This window comes from Sinocyclocheilus rhinocerous, unplaced genomic scaffold (assembly GCF_001515625.1).
Source record: "Sinocyclocheilus rhinocerous isolate Xijiao unplaced genomic scaffold, SAMN03320098_v1.1 scaffold1243, whole genome shotgun sequence".
Taxonomy (NCBI): Eukaryota; Metazoa; Chordata; class Actinopteri; order Cypriniformes; family Cyprinidae; genus Sinocyclocheilus; species Sinocyclocheilus rhinocerous.
Genome location: NW_015626033.1, coordinates 2,816,369 through 2,829,290, shown reverse-complemented (window position 1 = coordinate 2,829,290; position 12,922 = coordinate 2,816,369).

Genomic DNA, 12,922 nt, shown 5'->3' with positions numbered 1-12,922 from the left:
TTCCTTCTTATTACATGACCATGCACCAAATAAATTTAATGTGTGGACATGAAATATTGATTTGAGTTGAAATAGTTTTATAATTGTAGCCTATACCTGTATGTTAAAGCAGTCCACTACAACGTACAAAACATTTGGTCTAGAAATAAGACAAATTTATACTGAAGTCTTCTGTCTGAGGTTATCTTTAATCAAACCAAAGAAAGTGAATCGGCAGTTTGATACGAGAGACGTGCACATTTACAGTTTTTTTTTTTTTAAATGACGTGACGTGTAGGCAAGTATGATGTCCCATACTCTGAATTTGTGCTCTGTATTTAACCCAGCCAAGTGCACACACACAGCAGTGAGTATTGAACACACACACACAAACACGCCGTGAACACACACCTGGAGCAGTTGGGAGTTTTGTGTCTTGCTCAAGGGTCTCACCTCAGTCGTGGTATTGAGGGTGGAAGTGAGCGCTGGTCATTCACTCCCCCACCTATATATATATATATATATAATTTTTTTTTTTTTTGCCAAATTACTCTGCTATAGTGAGGTTTTGACATAACCTTTGTTAAATGGCTAACTTTTACGATCCCCTCACAGTGCAATAAAACAGACCTCTGCTGTAAATTCATGAAGAGTTTGAGGTAAAAAATTGGCCATAATTTGTATCCTTATTAACACGATATTTAATTATAATAATAATTATTATTATAATAACGATAATTATTAGCTCACAAATATACTACATGGAATATGAACTCATCTAAGCAGATGATTTGCTATGCAGAGCACCTTATCTAGTCCAGTGTAATTTGACTGCACATTATAAATTTAATGTGTGGACATGAAATATTGATTTGAGTTGAAATAGTTTTATAATTGTAGCCTATACCTGTATGTTAAAGCAGTCCACTACAACGTACAAAACATTTGGTCTAGAAATAAGACAAATTTATACTGAAGTCTTCTGTCTGAGGTTATCTTTAATCAAACCAAAGAAAGTGAATCGGCAGTTTGATACGAGAGACGTGCACATTTACAGTTTTTTTTTTTTTAAATGACGTGACGTGTAGGCAAGTATGATGTCCCATACTCTGAATTTGTGCTCTGTATTTAACCCAGCCAAGTGCACACACACAGCAGTGAGTATTGAACACACACACACAAACACGCCGTGAACACACACCTGGAGCAGTTGGGAGTTTTGTGTCTTGCTCAAGGGTCTCACCTCAGTCGTGGTATTGAGGGTGGAAGTGAGCGCTGGTCATTCACTCCCCCACCTACAATCCCTGCCGGTACCGAGGCTCAAACCCATGACCTTTGGGTTACCATCCCACTCTCTAACCATTAGGTCGCGACTGCCCCCACAGTTTACTGTTTATTGTTTTTTCAGTTGGAATCCTTGCGATCTTGGATTTTTTGCGTAAGGGTGAAAGATTTCCCCACACACATATTTCGCAACAAGTTCCGCCTTAAAATTCAGAGAGCTGGATGGCACGACTGACCAATCAGAATTGAGTATTACAGAGAGTCGTGTAATAAACAACAATCGATATTAACATTCAAAGGATACGACTGCAGTTTACTCAGGCTTTAGCTAATGTGGTCTTGGCTTATGGGTTATTTTGACAAAAATGTATCCAAGAATCGTGTTTTGTGAATCTTGAGTAATCGATGTAATGTTTCCAATTGATATCATTCAGAACTGTTACATGGAATATGAACTCATCTAAGCAGATGATTTGCTATGCAGAGCACCTTATCTAGTCCAGTGTAATTTGACTGCACATTTTGTGCAATACATTCCTGTTCAGTCTGTAAAGCCGCTATATTATGTGTTTCCAATCTCCAAAACTTTTTCTGTCATGAATGGTTTCTTTTGGTTCTAACACAAAGTTTAAGGTTTATTTTGGGAGCAATTCAGAATTCCATCTGTAGAAGTCATCTGTTTTCCTGGACAAATTTAATCTAAACTGGAAAATGTTTTCCCTGTGCAAGATAGAATGAATTATGTTTCCATATTTACCGTAATAATGGTGAACAAAACAAAAGAGTTTAAAATGTATGTTAAATAAAGCATTACAAACTGACATACCGTCTATCCAGACTGGAACATGAAAAGTAGCCAAAAGTACTGCAGAGAGCAGCATAAATGAATGTAAACCACAATGTATGACTATTTGGGTGCTAATACTCCCAACCCTGGGATAAGCCTTGGAGACAGAAGAGATGAAAAGGAAAACATTTAAAAAGAAGAAGGCCTCTGTCAACAGATGGTACTGGAAAATGATTTCAGGTTTGGACTGCAGTGTCAGCGCATTCTTTCGCAACTGGCAGTATGTTTGAAACATCACGCTACCTTGCATGTTTCCTCGGCAGAAACCCCTTGGACGGTAGCCTCTGTCAGACGACTGAATGATATTCATTAGCCTGACACAGCGTCCTTAGCTGAACTCACATTGCCAGATAGCAGGACCTCAGAACACACTGCATCAATTCACTCATCTCATAACCTTTTATACCTCACAATGTTCCCTACATGTCTTTGATAAATTCAAGTTAAAGAGGCTCCAAAACATGCTCATATTTTGGACTACGTGCGAGCGACATGATTTAACATCAAGCACACAAAAAACTCTTTATATTTGCTTAAATGCTCACTTTACATGTCAATTTGATACTCAGACATTTGACACATCAACCATGTCACGCTAACAACATGAATAACCCACGTATATGTTGCAGTATCATGAAAATGATTTCCTCCCATTATCGGTTAATCTAAATTTTCTGAGGACAAAATTGGTTTTGTCCTACATTTGCTTATGAAACTGATACAACTCTGGCTGGAGTGGCTCTTGGCTATTTGTTTGAAAACTACTTTATTACAGCTAATAAAAATGCTCTACTTTTCCCCTTCAGTCTTAGTTTATGATTAGTACCTCTGAAACAGAGCTGTGGTCAGTCAGTGCCCCAAACTCAGCCTGCTATTACACACAACTTCAAAATGCCAATTAGCCAGCTCACCCTCGCTTTCAATAAGGGGTTATTCTGAGGAGTTATTTTTTAAACACAGACATATGTTTATCTCTAAAGCGTATTTAGAAAGGGAATTTTAAATGGTAGGACCAGATCATATGTGTGGTCTAGTGAGCTAAAAGAAAAAACAATAAAGCTAGAAGAAATACTGCAAAAGCTGCAATAATATAAATTATTACAGACAATTTGCTACTTTTATGACCTTAACCCTTTGATTAAATCTGAAGGGTTTTCTGATTGGATGAAAGCACTAATGACCTTTGACCTCTTACAAGCTTTCAAGTGTTTTGACAGCCCCCTCGTATTTTCCCCAAAGACTGCACACCATACATTGGCACCACGAGGCAGCTATATGCTACTGCAGGACTACCCACGTTGCAATACTCAAACAGGAAATCTGATCTGAGAAGTCTCAAATCATGATGTTTCCTGTTTTGCCCTGTTTGCCTGTAGCCATTCAAGGATGACTTGATGTTCTATATGAGAGTGTTGTTTTTCATCCACCTGATTATTTTCAGATAACCACTGTGACTGTGGATAGATCAGGCAACTTTATGTAGTCTAACTGAGGGAGATATGGAAGACTGACAGAGAATCATGGAACAGACTGCTTAAAAATATCCCGAAGTAGTGGTTCTGCAAATCCTGCTGATCCCGCTCGATGGATTGTTTTACAATGCCTCACATAATAATTCAGTAATTTGAATTGCAAATGTTTTTCTGGAGCAGAATAAGCAAGTATAAATAAGTATTCAGTACGACAAAGGTATCTGTTAAGCATGTGTAGGCATATGTCATGCAATGCATGTTTAATTTCCATGCATTCTATCAGTCAGGGGATTTGTATTTCTGTGAATTCAGTTTAGTTTAGCTGTAATGATTCTTCATTCTTCTGAGCTGCAGTTTCTGTTTTATTCATTAATGATACCGAGAGAGTTTGTCCAAAGCCAGGGCTGGTATGCCAGCACCTTAGCCATGCATGGTACGACAATAATTACAAACACAGATTCTGGACTGATGTGATCCCCTTCATAGTGTGAGTGAGCCAAGCCAAATCAAATGCTTTAATATACAAGCTTTAAAGTCCTCAAGCATATGTAGGTCATTTTCATTTGCCCTAGTAATAAATTGGATATGGAAGCAAGCAAGTGCTCACTTAAAAGGCATTTTAAAATGAGTTTCACATTTGAAATATCTGTCAGTGTTCCTTATACTGTAGCACTGGGCATTATTGATTAAACGTAAGTAAAACCTCCGGAAACACCAATATGTTCATAGGCCCTACTTATAAGTACAGTTTAAGTGAGGGAACAAGTGAAATACAGGTGAGGTTGTGCAAAGTCCTTATGTGCAAATGATTTGGGGTGTGTCCATGCAAATTACTACCTACAGGCACGCACTCCCTCGATTGGACTAGCCGCCATCTTTGAAACTGTCAACATAATAAGGATGATTGTTTGAATGCAAGTCAAAGAAGAAGATGCGATAGGTGCGATGCATAAACTGCTTTTATGTGGAAACAGTTCGTCAAAGAGTTTGTTAACTGCCTAGGTGTTAATCTTCAACATGTTTGCCATGACATTAATTTGGAAGAAACCCTTATTTGGAGTTATCGAAAATAAAATCACCACATGTGAAAGGTAGGATTTAAAGAGCTACCCACTTGATTTGAGCGTTAAAGGAAACGTTCACATAAATGCGCCCTTATGCAAGGCGCAGAGCTGAGGAATGAGAAAGACTGCAGCGAAATTTGGCACAAGTGTCAAATATGTTTAGCTTATCTAGAAAAACAAAATTAGCGCAGATAAAAACTTTCTGTGAACTGCTCTTTATACTGTTGAACTATTAAAAAATAATATCTAGCTAACCTAATATAAATTATAAACGAGGTAGGCTACTGTAGTTATTTAACAGTTTTGTTTAAAGTGCCCCTATTATGCCATTTTTAAGGTTCCTGTAGTTTTGGGAATCTACTAAAACAGGTTTACATGCATGCAAGATAAAAAAAAACTAGTGATGTGACGTTCGGCACGAAGGCTTCGAAGCTTGTATCCAAAAACCGAAACATCTCACAGTGAAGCTGTACCGGAGCTTGATTCATTTAGCCATAACCACGTGATCTGTGACGTCCGAATGCAATACTCAAACAGGAAATCTGATCTGAGAAGTCTCAAATCATGATATTTCCTGTTTTTCCCCGTTTGCCTGTAGCCATTCAAGGATGGCTTGATGTTCTATATGAGAGTGTTGTTTTTCATCCACCTGATTATTTTCAGATAACCACTGTGACTGTGGATAGATCAGGCAACTTTATGTAGTCTAACTGAGGGAGATATGGAAGACTGACAGAGAATCATGGAACAGACTGCTTAAAAATATCCCGAAGTAGTGGTTCTGCAAATCCTGCTGATCCCGCTCGATGGATTGTTTTACAATGCCTCACATAATAATTCAGTAATTTGAATTGCAAATGTTTTTCTGGAGCAGAATAAGCAAGTATAAATAAGTATTCAGTACGACAAAGGTATCTGTTAAGCATGTGTAGGCATATGTCATGCAATGCATGTTTAATTTCCATGCATTCTATCAGTCAGGGGATTTGTATTTCTGTGAATTCAGTTTAGTTTAGCTGTAATGATTCTTCATTCTTCTGAGCTGCAGTTTCTGTTTTATTCATTAATGATACCGAGAGAGTTTGTCCAAAGCCAGGGCTGGTATGCCAGCACCTTAGCCATGCATGGTACGACAATAATTACAAACACAGATTCTGGACTGATGTGATCCCCTTCATAGTGTGAGTGAGCCAAGCCAAATCAAATGCTTTAATATACAAGCTTTAAAGTCCTCAAGCATATGTAGGTCATTTTCATTTGCCCTAGTAATAAATTGGATATGGAAGCAAGCAAGTGCTCACTTAAAAGGCATTTTAAAATGGGTTTCACATTTGAAATATCTGTCAGTGTTCCTTATACTGTAGCACTGGGCATTATTGATTAAACGTAAGTAAAACCTCCGGAAACACCAATATGTTCATAGGCCCTACTTATAAGTACAGTTTAAGTGAGGGAACAAGTGAAATACAGGTGAGGTTGTGCAAAGTCCTTATGTGAAAATGATTTGGGGCGTGTCCATGCAAATTACTACCTACAGGCACGCACTCCCTCGATTGGACTAGCCGCCATCTTTGAAACTGTCAACATAATAAGGATGATTGTTTGAATGCAAGTCAAAGAAGAAGATGCGATAGGTGCGATGCATAAACTGCTTTTATGTGGAAACAGTTCGTCAAAGAGTTTGTTAACTGCCTAGGTGTTAATCTTCAACATGTTTGCCATGACATTAATTTGGAAGAAACCCTTATTTGGAGTTATCGAAAATAAAATCACCACGTGTGAAAAGTAGGATTTAAAGAGCTACCCACTTGATTTAAGCGTAAAAGGAAACGTTCACATAAATGCGCCCTTATGCAAGGCGCAGAGCTGAGGAATGAGAAAGACTGCAGCGAAATTTGGCACAAGTGTCAAATATGTTTAGCTTATCTAGAAAAACAAAATTAGCGCAGATAAAAACTTTCTGTGAACTGCTCTTTATACTGTTGAACTATTAAAAAATAATATCTAGCTAACCTAATATAAATTATAAACGAGGTAGGCTACTGTAGTTATTTAACAGTTTTGTTTAAAGTGCCCCTATTATGCCATTTTTAAGGTTCCTGTAGTTTTGGGAATCTACTAAAACAGGTTTACATGCATGCAAGATAAAAAAAAACTAGTGATGTGACGTTCGGCACGAAGGCTTCGAAGCTTGTATCCAAAAACCGAAACATCTCACAGTGAAGCTGTACCGGAGCTTGATTCATTTAGCCATAACCACGTGATCTGTGACGTCCGAAGCTTCGTTTTCGCATACAAGCACGTGACAGCTTAACATTCTGATTCAAATAACGCGAACCCCTAGCGCAGGTTTCAAGTGTCATTTCATTCACTTCTAAATCATAATACGAATAAATATTTACATGTGTAGTTTTGTGAATGTTCAGTTTGTATTAATCCCCGCTTCAAAAACACTTCAACTGATCATTCCACAATAATCTTCATTTATTTTGATATGCCTACATGACCCATGCTTATTTTTTTTCATACATTTTTTCACAGACTTATTTATTCATACTTTGTGTAAGTACAATGACATTTTATTTTTTATTGCTGGTTTTCGTAGCACAAATTTATTTGTATGAAACAGTCCAAAAATGGCGAGAAGGGTATAACTGCAGCCCGGAGATCTCCAAATGGGGGCGGGCGAAGGGCACTTCGGAGTGAAAACAATCATGGCCGCCATATTGAATGGTCGTTCCAAACCGAAGTGCTCAAAACTGGCCACTTTAAAGGGCCCTTCGGAATGAAGGATTTCGAAGGGTACAACTGATGGACACTTCGGGCTCCCATGATCCTTTGCGCAGATTCTTTGCATGATGACGGCGCCTCCGTGTGGGCATGTGATGATGACGCAGAAGGGCACTTCAAGAAACAGTTGTCTGATCCCCTACACCAGGGATGGGCAACTTTTATAGTGACGAGGGCCAGCATTTTTTCTCCTTTATACCAAGGGGCCAGATTACCCTTCGAAGCTCTCACTCCGGAGGGTAAACCCTTTGAAGGGATTAGGGCATAGGGATGAGCCCTTTCGAATGGAACGGAGGGTCAGTTTCTCTAAACCCCTCCTTTCCGTGAGCCTACACTGCTCAGATTGGTTAGATGGCCTAGTCCATTGTGATTGGTCTACCGTGTATAGTTTGAGGGCGGGTCAAGATGTTCGCGGGTGGACAACATGGCTGCATCTGAAAACTAGGCAGCTGACTTGCTGCCTCGCTGCCGTATGAGGCAATGACTTTGCAGGCAGTGTTTTTGCACGAAGGCACCTCATGAAACTGATTTCGGACAGGCTTCTGAGGCAGAGGAACGGTTTAATGATCTACAACAAAATATAGAGAGCTTTGGTGATAACTAAGTGAATATTTCATAACTGCAATATTAATTTCTCGCTTGAAATAACATCAAAAGGGGAAAACGTTGATCAAAAACGTACATTTACACACAAACTGACCACCGACCGCAACTTTCAGACACCATCTTTATTTTTTAGCTTAAAGGGTTAGTTCACCCAAAAATTAAAATTAGGTTGTATTTTACTCACCCTCGAGGCATCCTAGGTGTATATGACTTTCTTCTTTCAGACGAATCCAGTCGGAGTTATATTAAAAATTGTCCTGGCTATTCCAAGCTCTATCATTGCAGTCAGCGGGTGTTGCAGTTGAACAGTCCACAAGTCGTCAAATATCGCACGCGCATCCATAATAAAACGTGCCTCACACGGCTCCGGGGGATGAATAAAGGCCTCCTGTAGTGAATCCATGCATTTTTGTAAGAAAAATATCCATATTTCAAACGTAATAAACACTTTTCTCTCACTTCCGGTATCTGTCATACACGGAAGGCGTTCCGGCGTTCTGAAACTTTGACAATTACAGTATACAGTATATGTGTATGGCTTGATCTTACTACTCGTACATACTGCCAAACCAAGAAAGACTATAAGATTTCCACAGAGAGACTAGAGAGTTCCACAAGACACTGACAGACTAATTCGAAGTTATCAAGGGAGCTCTTATTGGCCCAATTCTTTTTCAGTTGTCTTCATATTTCACAACACAATTGCTCTAGAGGAAAATCATTATTGCTCACTGTTTCCATATCAGGGCTTTCAAAATAGCAGTTGTGGAGACCTGGGTTTCCTGACCATATGTTCACAGCTACTTCTGTACTGGATGGATATTCTTGAGAATGGCCATTGGACTGTATTTGACAAGACAAAAGCAAACTGTGCGGACAGAACTGATGGAAAGAGTAAGGAAAGAAGGTCTGCTCTGGTGTATTTACAGCCATTGCAAATGTTACCTCCTCTGAATGGTTCTCTGTTGTTTGCAACATTCACTTTTTCTGTGGTTTCAGAGCTTGCAATGACAGATGGATGTCCCTGTAACGTTTGTGATATGTTATCCTAGTATCAACTCTAGGATGACGCTGTATTCAAGGAAGCCAAAATGAAAAACACCTGTGGTGATCCTGGTGATGCTCTGTCTGGTAGAAAAACATCTCAACATCTGGTTTCGTCTGAACTCGCTGAAGACTGTGGATGATTCCTCGTCCCTTTCTCTCACACTCCAGCATCCCTCGTCCCTTTGCCCCCCTTTTTTCTTTATTCAAATATCATATGGAAAATATCTCTCTTCTCCCCAAAGTAAGAAAAAAATACTTGTCTGGATTCTTCCTTCAGCAGCAGTGGTGATTGATAGAGATATAGCTGTTTTTATCTTAAAATGTTGGACAAAACAAATAGCTATAAATCTTTCCGTGTGCAGACAGGGAGACACTGGCCCGGGAGAAAGTAGGGAAGAGTGCAGTGAAAACTTTATGGCAGCAACAACATTAATGGCAGCTCTGGATGATTCAAGGAGCCCAGCAGAATCAGACTCAAAGTGCTGATGCCAGTAAATGGTGATTTCATTCAGCTCCCATAACAGATTAATTTCTCTTTAAGTAACAGCCGTAGCTACCTTTCATTTTGGCATACCAAAATGCTTACATATTGACATAGTTTATTTAGCATATGTTTGGGTCATCATAACAGTGCTTTATTTATTTATTTTTCATTCAGCTTCAAGCAAGTGACTGTCTAGTCTAAACATGGCCTAGAGTTTATTTGGTTTGTACCATCTAAATGTTTCAGAACAGTGTCTGAGTGATTACGTGCATGTGTGTTTCTCTGGCAAGTAGTATCTAAAGTCGGCTAAAGAGAAATGAATTTATTTCTGTCTGGAAAACATGACGTAATAATGTTTTTTGAACCTTAAACCACATAAACACATTTCATTACTATAGTCTGGACTATTTTTGATTGTTCCTGGTTAGGAAAAGTCTGTTGTTTGAGAGATGTGGTGTGTATTCATTTCAAGAGGTTGATTGTATTTAATAAATCCATTGATTTGAAATCCCTTTGACTACTGTACATTTTTGACAATATAGACATTAGTTATGTGGTGACTGCATCAATTTCAGATGTGTAATAACTGTTTTTCCCAAAGACTTAATTTATAGTAGCTGAAAGTATTTAAAATGAAACGGATGTATTGTTATAGTTCAGGGGTGCATCCTGTTCCTGGAGATCTACCTTCCTACAGAGTTCAGTTCCAACCCTGATTAAACAAACCTGTCTGTAATTATCAAGTGCTCCTTCAGATCCTAATTAGTTGGTTCAGGTGTGTTTGATCAGGACCAGGGTTGGGCACCCCTTTTGTAGATTAATAGTGTGGGCTAAGTGAGGGCTGCCCGTGCAGGGCCACCACTAAGGGGCCAATGTTTTGCCAATGAGCAAAATTTCAGAGGCCCTGCGCTGGCAACCCACTGGGGGCCCTTAGGCTAGCCCCAAGTGGGCCCGTAAAGGGCCAGTGCAGGCTTGTTTGCAGGAGTAGGTTTTCTGTCAACAGTTTTTCCATTTCACCAAAATATGAAGGTAGTCCACCTCTAAGATAAAATATATCTGTTCCTGGATGGTTCAGGATCATTCAATCAGCTAAGAATTCTTTGATGAAATAAGACCTGAGGATGATGTTATTGGTGCAACATTTTGATTTCTTTCAACAGTCTGGCACTTCTCTTTGACAACTAATCACGTTGTGATTGAAGAAAAGCAAGCTGTACTTTAAAGGGAATGTTGGAACATTCCAAGGCTGCTCCTGGAACTCTGCTTCCACCAAGGACTTAGAATTTAATGATATCTCAAGGCCTGTCTCCTGTGCTGCTTGAAAGGAGCTTGGCATGATGAACAAAGTCCTGTGTGTTGACCTCACAGGTTCAGAATAAGTAGCTATCCTGTGCGATGATCTGACCCAAAGGTCCTGGAGAACGGAAAGGACCACTAATGGTTTTGTATTTATTGTGTTAAGCTCCCACACTCAAAGACCAACACTAGAAAGATAACATTTCCTATTGTTTATATCCGCAGACTGTAATGTCTTACAGATGTGTACTCCATTCGGTTGTCTATTTAAAAACCAGAAAGCTGGTGAGCAGTGCATGTGATATTTTTTTGCTACTTTATTACTTCATCAGGTTCAAAACTTCCTAGCATAACCATTTATCCATCTTTGACTGTTTATTTTAGCTTCTTCAGTCATGTTGTCCTTCCACGAGGGGGTTTCGTCTTTTTTTTTTTCATCTTTTCCAGTGTTTGTCTGAAAGCAAAAAAAGTGCTGCTCAGTTACATAACTTTGAAATTATGGACACCATCATATTTTTTGTGTGATCTGGATGTTTTCTGTCACTACTTCACTGTCCTGTATAATTAAAGGCCAAGAACTTAAAACAAATTAATAAACTTGAAATACATGAAGAATAATATAACTTCCCAACATATTCCAATTCAAAGCACTAACTTATAAATATGTGGTGAAATATCTGCTAATTTTGAGTTAAGTTTAAAAAACAGGTCCAGTCATATAGACCCCCATATTCACAAACTAAAATGAAATATATGATGTTCATAATTTAAGAGTTATGTAACTGAGTGGAAGGTTTATTTCCTTTCAAATGAGGGCTGGAATAGAGAAAAATCACAAAAACGCATCATATCAGAATAGGAACAAGATCACTGGATGTGCTAAAATCACTGGTGTCAAAAGTATTCACATTCATTACTCAGGTAGAAGTATAGATACTAGGGTTTAAAAAGACTTCTGTAGAAGTTGAAGTATCAACTCAAGCTTTTTACTCAAGTAAAAGTGTAAAAGTACTGGTTTCAAAACTACTTAAAGTATAAAAGTAAAAGTAATGTAAGGAAAAAAATGCCATTAAGGACAAAAGCTTAGGCCGCGCCACAGGGGCCTATTGTGCACTACCCCACCTCCTCAAAAAAACATTTTTCTAAAGGCCATAATGACTATAATGTTATATTAAAATGTTAATGTTGAAAAATGTGGGAACCTGTTTCAGCCGCATATATGCCACTGGCTATGTCCTTGCTGGAGTGTGACGTGATTTGTGTGTCATGTGCAGGTGCGATGGATCGCGTACAAACCAATAGGGTGTCGGAATGGTATATGTTTATACTTCTCATCCAACCACAATCAAATTCACTCTATCCGGATGGCGCGATTTACCTGGATAGGTTTTTTTTTTTTTTTTTTTTGAACGATGACAAGCCGGAATGAAAAAAAGCCGAAATGAAATAGGAGTTAACGAGGCTATTTTTAAAATGTAAGGAGTATAAAGTACAGATAATTGCGTGAAAATGTAAGGAGTAGAAGTAAAAAGTCGGGCTGAAAATAATTACTCCAGTAAAGTATAGATACCCAAAATTTCTACTTAAGTAAGGTAACGAAGTATTTGTACTTCGTTACTTGACACCTCTGGCTAAAATAAACAGTAAAAGATTGTTAATGCTTCATACTAGTTTTGAACGGGCTGAGTTGATAGCGTAGAGCGTAGACCAATAGAAAACCAAAATCACAGGTAGCAAGGCAGAAGAAAAAATGTTTGGTTTCTCCTGAGTCACCAATGCCTGACAGAGTTTTCTTCTCCTGTACTGGACAAAGTGCTTTTGCCAGAGGGGGTTGGGACTCTCAGCATGTTAAAGTAATCATATTCTGCTGGTGGACCTCACGACAGGTTTGGGAGTTCTCTCCCTGGCTTTTCCTGAGTCACTGGATCTGGGGCAAAGTTGCATGCGCTCAACACGCATCTCCATCATGCCTCTTAAACCTGTCCGCCTGTCAGACAGCTGGGAAAAAAATCCATCCTTTTGTCCTGCTTTAGAGTGTTCTGTACTTAAGACA